Raw genomic sequence first — 11789 nt, forward strand, 5'->3', positions numbered from 1 at the left:
AAAGCATAATGGACAATGCTTACCATACCATGAGACCACTTTGTGACACCCCAAAATTTTAATCTTGTTTTATTAATAAAAATTTTGCCAGGAAACTTAAACTTTTGTTTTCTGGATTTTCTTTTAATTTCAGAACCTTTCTTCCCTGTATTTTTATGGAGTTTTTACCTCAAGTGAAAAACTTCCCAATTTTATTGGACTCTTTTACCCTCTCAAATAAAACAATTCTTTTATCAGTAGGATTATTTATATAATCATTTTTTCCCTGAGCTTTATTTCTCTAATTTGGTTTTTCATAAGTTTAGGGTTCCATTTGCACTGCAACCCTTTGATAAATTCATTCAAAAATTCCACCAAAAATTGGAGATGTCATGTGATGTTTTTAAAACACTTTTATGCAAAAATATATTTCATTCCTTGGATATTTTGAGTTCTACACCAAGTTTTCAAATCTGGTCCAGAGGACAGTTTTGCACTACAACCTATTTAAATATTTATTTAAAACTTCTACCAAAATTTCGGGATGTCAATAGGAGTATATTAATCAACTTTATGCATAAACCTAGTGATGTTCTTTGGAAAAATTGAGTGAAACAACCTCTCTTTCATTCTGGTCCAGCCTTGTGTTTTCTACTGCAACCCTATTTATTTTTGCTCTAGTGAACTTGTGCTTTCTCCTGCTTCTAGTCAACCCTGCAAAACCCCTAAGTCCAGGAGCATACACCCTTTGGGACATTTTTGGTTCATGTAATGATGCCATTTACCACCTGTCCAGAACTGAAGATTTGCAAAACTTGCACTAGCAAGTTTCTTCTTTTGGCAAACTAACCTCACCACCCTCTCTTTCATCTAAAGAGACCACACCCTGGAAGATTTGACCACTCCAAGAAATGCCTAGGTACATGTGGCATTCTGTCAAACACTTTATGGGCATGACCAGTTTTGACATGAGTTTTAGTTTACACTATGAACTTGCTTCCCTTGCCTAACCTCCTTGTCCAATAAACTTCCAGTTACTCCTAACCTAGGTCTGTTAAACCCCAACCTCACCCAAGACTTCTAGCACGCTGGCATTTTGTGGAGCATGTCCCATGCGTGCTCTGGGCACGAGCAGAGCACGTGTTTTGCACGTGCCGCGCCCGAGCCGCCACGTCGCGCCCCCGGTTTTGCCCACACTGCAGAGCCACGCCACACACTCTCCCTCTCACCAGATCACGCCAAGCGGCCCTGGTGCCCTGCAGCACTGCTGTTAGAGCCCTTGGCGGCACGCCGGCGTCCGCAACGCGTCTCTGCCAGGTCGGCGCCGCCCGAGCCTCTCCCGCTCGCCACCTGCCCCTGGAGCAGCTCAGCCACATCCACAAGCACGTCCTCTAGCGCTCGTCCCCGTCACGTAGCCCTGCCGCTACAGAACGGCGGTCGCCGACGATCCTATCCACGGCCGCCGCAAACCGACCTCGTTGCACTATAAAAGGAGGCCCCTGAACTCATTCGAGCACGCAGGCAACCTCAGGCCACCCCCATGGCACCCCCACAGCCCGCAATCGTCGGAGGGAAGCCGTCTTCCCCAACTCTGGCCGGTTCGGCCGCCGCCACGTCCAAGCTCCGTTCACCGCAACCGGAACCCCTCCCGTCCGTCCAACGCCACCACCAGGCTCCACACAATCTTGCGGAGCCGCCCAGACCTTCAGCCTCGACGGAGAGCCACCGTAGCACGGATCCCCAATCATGCCCGAAGCCACCTCCATCGCAAAGCTCGTCGCCGGCGACTCGGTCCACGTCGGCGACCATGGCGGGTACCCACGAGTTCGTCTCGACCTCCTGAGCACACTCATGTTCTTAGATCACCGAGAGACGCCTCCATTCACCGGCAATCCTCGCCGGAGCTCCGCCTCTGTTCGGTCGGAAGAGGCGACGCACGCGTGGACTGGTCAAACCTGACCAGTGGGCCAGGCGGGTCCACTGTCAGTGACCCACTGCCGGTCCATGCAGGCATAAGTGGAAACGTAATTCCAAAGTACGTGTTCGACATGTACATTTCGAAATGTTTTCTTTTTCTGTTTTATTTAAAAAACAGATTTTGACCACAACTTTGACTGCCTATAACTTTTTAATTATAACTCCAAATGAATTGATTCTTTTTCCTACCTCTCTAAAATTTAATCTAGTTTATTTTAAGATTTATTTCAAAAAAATTCAAACAACTTTTTTGTGCTGTCTTGAAATTGTGTGTTGATTCAAATTTATTTAAAATAGGACCTTGGAGAGAGAGAAGCAAGCTTTCAAAAGTTTTTGAGTGCACCCTGCCTTTCCACACCTTGAAGGCAAGCATTCTGAAACCTGGCATAATATTTTGCATGCATTGTTTGACATGATCATGACACCACCTCAATACGTAGAACTCGTTATTTTATGTGGTGATATGATCATTTGCATGAATGCTTATTAGATATTTCCTTGCTGTTGGAAATGGACATGCTTGTGATAATGATCATCCTCGTATACCTTTTATGCCTACCGGAAGGAAAACGGGAAAGTCTCTGTCTTGGGTAGACCCGAGCTTGTCCCTAGTTCCTCGTCGAGACGAGTGTGTCCGGCATGGCATGAGGGGTATGATTCTGTCTGTTGGATGAAATATATTCGTTATGCTAATCATGCAGGGAATATTTAAACCTCCCGAGTCGACCATAAATCGAGTCTTGTTCCAGTAAACCCCATACTTGTTTCGTACTACCACTCGTCTCTACAACAAGTAGGGTACGGTTCAGTAAGTCGTCAACCCCTTTCTAGCACACACCATACAAAGAGGCCATGGTGGAAGATACCGGTTGTAGCTAGTAGGCAGGTCACCTGGTCCGGGGGCATGGCTGTTTCCGGTTGAGACCGAGAGGGGAGGCCACCCCTTAGAGCGCGCGATATAAATTTGATCCCATGCTACGCGAGGTTGTAGCCTCCCCACTTAGAGTTTTGCTTGACAGGTGCGTGGGTGATTCCAGACACCTGTGAGTTAAGCTGGTGTGTGCAGGTCAGGGTGTTTTCAACTAAAAGGCCGTAGACGGAATTAGTCCCGATGCACTAAAGGAATGCGTTACTCGTGGGTAAAGAGTACACCCTCTGCAGAGATTAAACCTATTCGAATAGACGTGTCCATCGTTATGGATTACAGTCTGGGATGGGTCAAGGGTTGGTCTTAGTGTCGGTCTTCAGAGGAGAAAACTACTAAACCAGAACATGGATCGTGACTTGTGACTTATGATGATTATGATTGTTATTATTATGGACTAACCCCTTTATATTATTTGAAGTATTGAGTATCCCTGGGACGGTTTTACCTCCTGGATATTCACTATGATTGTCTACTTTATAAGCCCTTTATGTGGTGTCGTTCAGACGCCCGACTGTGGCATGCTGTTATTTATTTACTTTATAAGCCCTTTATGTGGTGTCGCTCAGACGCCCGACTATGGCATGTTGTTATTTACTTTCTTTATAAGCCCTTTATGTGGTGTCGCTCAGACACCCGACTGTGGCATGTTGTTATTTATTTTCTTTATAAGCCCTTTATGTGGTGTCGCTCAGACGCCCGACTGTGGCATGCTGTTATTTATTTTCTTTATAAGCCCTTTATGTGGTGTCGCTCAGACGCCCGACTGAAGCACGCTCGTTATTTACTATCCTTTCGAGGCGTCGCTTCAGACACCCGACCGGTGCATTTTATTACTATTCTTCTATTACATATTCATGTTGCATATAAATAACCTGCTTACATGCATCATGGATTCCATTTTCTGACTGATGCTGTTATCATAGAATATTTTCAGAGCATGATTATTAGTTGTTATATTATACCTGTGTTCATAATGTTTGCGAGTACATTCAAAGTACTCACCGGCTTGTCCCTGGCTATTGTCTTGGCCAGATTTCTTGCGCGGAGAGGAGCGACCGTGATGACAGCCCCAGAACCTACGCAATGGTGATAGCAGCCTCGCGAAGATAGGAGTTAACCTGGTCAGCTGTTCCTGTGGGAAATGGAGTCCCATAGACGCTGATGATCCACAAACCGCTTCGGCCATCAACCACTAGAAACCAATTTGTTATACTCACAGGCCAGAATGGTCTTGTACTACATATTTTGCATTTTGCTTGGAATTTCTATATCAAGTTGGTGCCTCATCAGCTAACAGTAATCCTGGGGCTGGTGAGCACAAGGGCCATTTTCTGGAAATTAATACCTGGAAAACCGGTCGTCACAAACTTGGTATCAGAGCCAGGCTGACCATTGGCTAATCCTATCTTAGCCAGGTCGGAAAACCTAGGTAGGCCAAACTACTAGACATTAACCTAAACCCAGCCAAGCTTCTCGTGCAAGATAGCCACACAGTGACTCCGACACTTTTGGCAGTCGGTGCCCAACCTATCAACCTAGCCTGTCGATCACGCGCCAGTGACCGATGCCTATATTGTCTCATTCGCAAGCGTGCGAAGGAAGACTTCGTTCCCTTTTTCTATAAAAAGGGCACGCTAGCCTCAACCCAGCACAGCACAGCCTCTACCTCAAACCGAGCCACAATGCCTGGCCCCGTCGTGCACAATGAAACCACAGCAACCAACCTTGGAGGTTTTGTGACCATACTCGCAAATCTCACCCGTCGTTCCTATGCGTTAGAAGAGCCCCCAGAATATGTTGTGTACCAAGGATCCATGAGCGGTGAGAGCCGTCAATTCTGGGCCACTGTGCACATCTACGGTAGGGGTCTATCTCCAGAACGCCCCTACAGGTTCACCGGAAGGACAACTTCCTTCGAGCCACAAGCCATCCAGCTAGCTGCTCGAGAGGCTATAGTTCAACTCCGGCAGTTGTCGCCCAGAGTTAACTATCGCTCGTTCTACTACTACCCCAGACGTGAAGGGTATGGTAGACCACCCCAAGTTGCCAATGGAGATCACGAGATGGATCCTGCATTGTTGCACCTAGTGCACTATGTAGGTGCACTAGAGGCACAATTCGATCAAATCACCATTGATCTGATCGCAGCTCGTGGAGAGCTGGTTCGTCGAGCCCCGGCGAGAGGAGAAGACGAGCCCGACGCCGACAACCCAGTCGTGCTGTTCGGACACCCGATCGATACCCTGAGGTCAGCCCCAGCCATCAACCAAGGTGCCTTGATGACCCCAGAAGTGCTTAGTCGCCTTTTGGGAACACACTCCAACGGGATTGTGGCCAACAATCCCCGCGATGGTCATCATCGCTACCCTGACCCTGCGGTTCCTCAACCACCTCCAGCTAATCCCGACGGTGAGACCCGTGGAGAAGCCTCGACATCCACAAGGCAGGCTCGTTTAGATATAAACAAGATAGACTAAGTCACCAAGTAGTGCCGAGTCTTAGTGTATCCTTGCCTTATAATCGTGTGACCTTGTGAATAAACGCAGCCTGCTCTTGTACCTCTATTTTAAATAGTAACCTTGCATAACTATGTCAGCACGCAGTTGCATATCTTTTCCGGGCACAGCTACCAAAACCACCCCGACAACCCCCACAGTGATACGTCACTTTAGTGAGGTATGTATCTGTGGCTTTGACCTCGACCCTTGGAGCTAAGCTGGCAAATTTATTACCTTTCACCACGGTAAATAACCAGCCCAAATGCTATATAAGAAGGCCACCTCGTGACCTTACCAAGCACCCCTCACCTCGTGCACCACCCTCACAACCTTTTCCTGCCATGCCGAGCCCTAGTATTTATCTGAGAACCCCAGATGCAACCCCAGGTAGTTTTATCAAAATATTGTGGGACTTTACCTGCAGTACCATGGGTTCTACCCAGCCACCCCAGTACGAGTTGTTCAAATCGAGAATCACACCTTCCACCTCGAAATTTTTGGCAGCAGTACACATCCCTCCCGTAGACTCCAACCAAGATCCAACGGAGGTCTCCTTTGTGGGGAAATCTATGCCGACCCCACATATGGCCATAGAAGCTGCTGCTTACGAAGCACTCGCTCGCCTTCGATTCGCGGTACCCTATGCCAGCGAACGAGGGTATTATTACTTTCCGAGCCGTGCAGCACCCGGAGAAGTAACTGTTGGAAATATGCCCTAGAGGCAATAATAAAAGGATTATTATTATATTTCCTTGTTCATGATAATTGTCTTTTATTCATGCTATAATTGTATTATCCGGAAATCGTAATACACGTGTGAATACTTAGACCAAATACGTCCCTAGTAAGCCTCTAGTTGACCAGCTCGTTGGTCAACGGATAGTCATGGTATCCTGACTATGGACATTAGATATCGTTGACAACGGGATCACATCATTAGGAGAATGATGTTATGGACAAGACCTAATCCTAAGCATAGCACAAGATCGTGTAGTTCGTTTTGCTAGAGCTTTTCCAATGTCAAGTATCTCTTCCTTAGACCATGAGATCGTGTAACTCCCGGATACCGTAGGAGTGCTTTGGGTGTACCAAACGTCAGAACGTAACTGGGTGACTATAAAGGTGCACTACAAGTATCTCCGAAAGTGTCTATTGGGTTGACACGGATCGAGATAGGGATTTGTCACTCCGTATTACGGAGAGGTCTCACTAGGCCCACTAGGTAGTGCATCATCATAATGAGCTCAAAGTGACCAAGTGTCTGGTCACGGGATCATGCATTACGGTACGAGTAAAGTGACTTGCCGGTAATGAGACTGAACGGGGTATTGGGATACCGACGATCGAGTCTCGGGCAAGTAACATACCGACTGACAAAGGGAATAGTATACGGGGTTGTTTGAATCCTCGACATCGTGGTTCACCCGATGAGATCATCGAGGAGTATGTGGGAGCCAACATGGGTATCTAGATCCCGCTGTTGGTTATTGACCGGAGAGCCGTCTCGGTCATGTCTGCATGTCTCCCGAACCCGTAGGGTCTACACACTTAAGGTTCAGTGACGCTAGGGTTGTATGAATATGAGTATGCAGCAAAGCGAATGTTGTTCGGAGTCCTGGATGAGATCCCGGACGTCAGGAGGAGTTCCGGAATGGTCCGGAGGTAAAGAATTATATATAGGAAGTGTTGTTTCGGCCATCGAGAAACTTTCGGGGTCACCCGGTATTGTACCGGGACCACCGGAAGGGTCCCGGGGTCCACCGGGTGGGGCCACCTATCCCGGAGGGCCCCGTGCGCTGAAGTGGGAGGGGAACCAGCCCCTAGTGGGCTGGCGCGCCCCCCTTGGGGCCCCCTGCGCCTAGGGTTGGAAACCCTTGGTGGGGGGGGGCGCACCACTTGCCTTGGGGGGCACTCCACCCCCCCCTGGTCGCCGCCCCCCTTGGGAGATTGCATCTCCCAGGGCCGGCGCCCCCCCTGGGGGCCTATATAAAAGAGGGCAAGGGGGAGGGCAGCCGCACCCTGTGCATTGGCGCCTCCCTCCCCCTGCTACACCTCGTCCTCCTCCCGCAGCAGCTTGGCGAAGCCCTGCCGGAGTTCTACTGCATCCACCACCACGCCGTTGTACTGCTGGATCATCATCAACCTCTCCTCCCCCCTTGCTGGATCAAGAAGGAGGAGACGTCGTCCATTCCGTACGTGTGTTGAACGCGGAGGTGCTGTCCGTTCAGCACTTGGTCATCGGTGATTTGAATCACGACGAGTACGACTCCATCATCACCGTTCCCTTGAACGCTTCCGCACGCGATCTATAAGTGGTATGTAGATGCAATCTCTCTCCCATGACTCGTTGCTTAGATGAACTCATATATGGATCTTGGTGAAACCATAGGAAATTTTTTAATTTTCTACAATGTTCCCTAACAGTGGTATCAGAGCTGGGTCTATGCGTAGTTCTCTATTGCACGAGTAGACCACAATTTTGTTGTGGGTGTAGATCTTGTCAACTTGCTTGCCGCTACTAGTCTTTTCTTGCTTCAGCGGTATTGTGGGATGAAGCGGCCCGGACCGACCTTACACGTACGCTTACGTGAGACAGGTTCCACCGACTGACATGCACTAGTTGCATAAGGTGGCTAGCGGGTGTCTGTCTCTCCTACTTTAGTTGGAGCGGATTAGATGAAAAGGGTCCTTATGAAGGGTAAATAGAAGTTGACAAAATCACGTTGTGGTTATTCGTAGGTAAGGAAACGTTCTTGCTAGAACCCAATTGCAGCCACGTAAAAGATGCAACAACAATTAGAGGATGTCTAACTTGTTTTTGCAGCAATTGTCATGTGATGTGATATGGCCAGAAGTTGTGATGAATGATGAATGATATATTGTGATGTATGAGATCATGTTCATGTAATAGGAATCATGACTTGCATGTCAATGAGTATGACAACCGGCAGGAGCCATAGGAGTTGTCTTTATTTTTGTATGACCTTCGTGTCATTGAGGAACGCCATGTAAATTACTTTACTTTATTGCTAAACGCGTTAGCCATAGAATTAGAAGTAGTCGTTGGCGTGACAACTTCATGAAGACACGATGATGGAGATCATGATGATGGAGATCATGGTGTCATGCCGGTGACGAAGATGATCATGGAGCCCCAAAGATGGAGATCAAAGGAGCTATATGATATTGGCCATATCATGTCACTATTATATAATTGCATGTGATGTTTATTATGTTTTATGCATCTTGTTTACTTAGAACGACGGTAGTAAATAAGATGATCCATTATAGTAATTTCAAGAAAGTGCTCCCCCTAACTATGCGCCCTTGCTAAAGTTCGTCGTTTCGAAGCACCACGTGATGATCGGGTGTGATAGATCCTTACGTTCACATACAACGGGTGTAAGACAGTTTTACACATGCAGAAACACTTAGGGTTAACTTGACGAGCCTAGCATGTACAGACATGGCCTCGGAACACAGGAGATCGAAAGGTCGAACATGAGTCGTATGGAAGATACGATCAATATGGAGATGTTCACCGATGATGACTAGTCCGTCTCACGTGATGATCAGACACGGCCTAGTCAACTCGGATCGTGTAACACTTAGATGACTAGAGGGATGTCAAATCTGAGTGGGAGTTCATTAAATAATTTGATTAGATGAACTTAATTATCATGAACTTAGTCTAAAACCTTTGCAAAATATGTCTTGTAGATCAAATGGTCAATGCTCATGTGAACATGAACTTCAACGCGTTCCTAGAGAAAACCAAGCTGAAAGATGATGGTAGCAACTATTCGGACTGGGTCCGGAACCTGAGGATCATCCTCATAGCAGCCAAGAAAGATTATGTCCTAGATGCACCGCTAGGTGAAGCACCCATCCCAGAGAACCAAGATGTTATGAACACTTGGCAGTCACGTGCTGATGATTACTCCCTCGTTCAGTGCGGCATGCTTTACAGCTTAGAACCGGGGCTCCAAAAGCGTTTTGAGCGACACGGAGCATATAAGATGTTCGAGGAGCTGCAAATGGTTTTTCAAGCTCATGCTCGGGTCGAGAGATATGAAGTCTCCGACAAGTTCTATAGTTGTAAGATGGAGGAAAACAGTTCTATCAGTGAGCACATACTCAAAATGTCTGGGTTGCACAACCGCCTGTCCCAGCTGGAGATCAACCTCCCGGACGAGGCGGTCATTGACAGAATCCTTCAGTCGCTCCCACCGAGCTACAAGAGCTTTGTGATGAACTACAATATGCAGGGGATGTTAAAGACCATTCCTGAATTATTTTCAATGCTGAAGTCACTAGAGGTTGAAATCAAGAAAGAACATCAAGTGTTGATGGTCAATAAGACCACTAAGTTCAAGAAGGGCAAAGGTAAGAAGAACTTCAAGAAGGACGGAAAAGATGTTGCCGCGCCCGGTAAGCCAGTTGCCGGGAAGAAGTCAAAGAATGAACCCAAGCCTGAGACTGAGTGCTTTTATTGCAAAGGGAAGGGTCACTGAAAGCAGAACTGCCCCAAATACTTAGCGGACAAGAAGGCTGGCAACACTAAAGGTATATGTGATATACATGTAATTGATGTGTACCTTACCAGTACTCGTAGTAACTCCTGGGTATTTCATATCGGTGAAGTTGCTCATATTTGTAACTCACAGCAGGAGTTGTGGAATAAGCGGAGACTGGCGAAGGACGAGGTGACGATGCGCGTCAGGAATGGTTCCAAGGTCGATGTGATCGCCCTCGGCATGCTACCTCTACATTTACCCACGGGATTAGTTATGAACCTCAATAATTGTTATTTAGTTCCAAGTTTGAGCATGAACATTGTATCTGGATCTCGTTTAATACGAGATGGCTACTCATTTAAATCCAAGAATAATGGTTGTTCTATTTATATGAGAGATATGTTTTATGGTCATGCCCCGATGGTCAATGGTTTATTCTTAATGAATCTTGAACGTAATGTTACACATATTCATAGTGCGAATACCAAAAGATGTAAAGTTGATAACAATAGTCCCACATACTTGTGGCACTGCCGCCTTGGTCACATTGGTGTCAAGCGCATGAAGAAGCTCCATGCTGATGGACTTTTAGAGTCTCTCGATTATGAATCATTTGACACATGCGAACCATGCCTCATGGGAAAAATGACCAAGACTCCGTTCTCTGGAACTATGGAGCGAGCAACCAACTTATTGGAAATCATACATACTAATGTGTGTGGTCCAATGAGCATTGAGGCTCGCGGCGGATATCGTTATATTCTCACTCTCACTGATGACTTAAGTAGATATGGGTATGTCTACTTGATGAAACACAAGTCTGAGACCTTTGAAAAGTTCAAGGAGTTTCAGAATGAAGTAGAGAATCAACGTGACCGAAAGATAGAATTCTTACGATCAGATCGTGGAGGAGAATATTTAAGTCACGAATTTGGTACGCACTTAAGAAAATGTGGAATTGTTTCACAACTCACGCCGCCTGGAACACCTCAGCATAAAGGTGTGTCCAAACGTCGTAATTGCACTCTGTTAGATATGGTACGATCTATGATGTCTCTTATAGATTTACCGCTATCATTTTGGGGATACGCTCTAGAAACAGCTACATTCACTTTAAATAGGGCTCCGTCAAAATCCGTTGAGACGACACCGTATGAATTATGGTTTGGGAAGAAACCTAAGCTGTCGTTTCTAAAAGTTTGGGGATGCGATGCTTATGTCAAGAAACTACAACCTAAAAAGCTCGAACCCAAGTCGGAAAAATGCGTCTTCATAGGATACCCTAAGGAAACCATTGGGTATACCTTCTACCTTAGATCCGAAGGCAAGATCTTTGTTGCTAAGAACGGATCCTTTCTGGAAAAAGAGTTTCTCTCGAAAGGAGTAGGTGGGAGGAAAGTAGAACTCGATGAAGTACTACCTCTTGAACCGGAAAGTAGTGCAGCTCAGGAAAATGTTCTTGTGGTGCCTACACTGACAGGAGAGGAAATTAATGATGATGATCAAGGTACTTCGGATCAAGTTGCTACTGAACTTCGTAGGTCCCCGAGGACACGTTCCACACCAGAGTGGTATGGCAACCCTGTCCTGGAAATCATGTTGTTAGACAACGGTGAACCTTCAAACTATGAAGAAGCGATGGCGGGCCCAGATTCCAACAAATGGCTTGAAGCCATGCAATCCGAGATAGAATCCATGTATGAAAACAAAGTATGGACTTTGACAGACTTGCCCGATGATCGGCGAGCGATAGAAAACAAATGGATCTTTAAGAAGAAGACGGACGCGGATGGTAATGTCACCATCTATAAAGCTCGACTTGTCGCTAAGGGTTATCGGCAAGTTCAAGGGATTGACTACGATGAGACTTTCTCTCCCGTAGTGAAGCTT

Source organism: Triticum aestivum, chromosome 4B (assembly GCF_018294505.1).
Source record: "Triticum aestivum cultivar Chinese Spring chromosome 4B, IWGSC CS RefSeq v2.1, whole genome shotgun sequence".
In the NCBI taxonomy this organism is placed as follows: Eukaryota; Viridiplantae; Streptophyta; class Magnoliopsida; order Poales; family Poaceae; genus Triticum; species Triticum aestivum.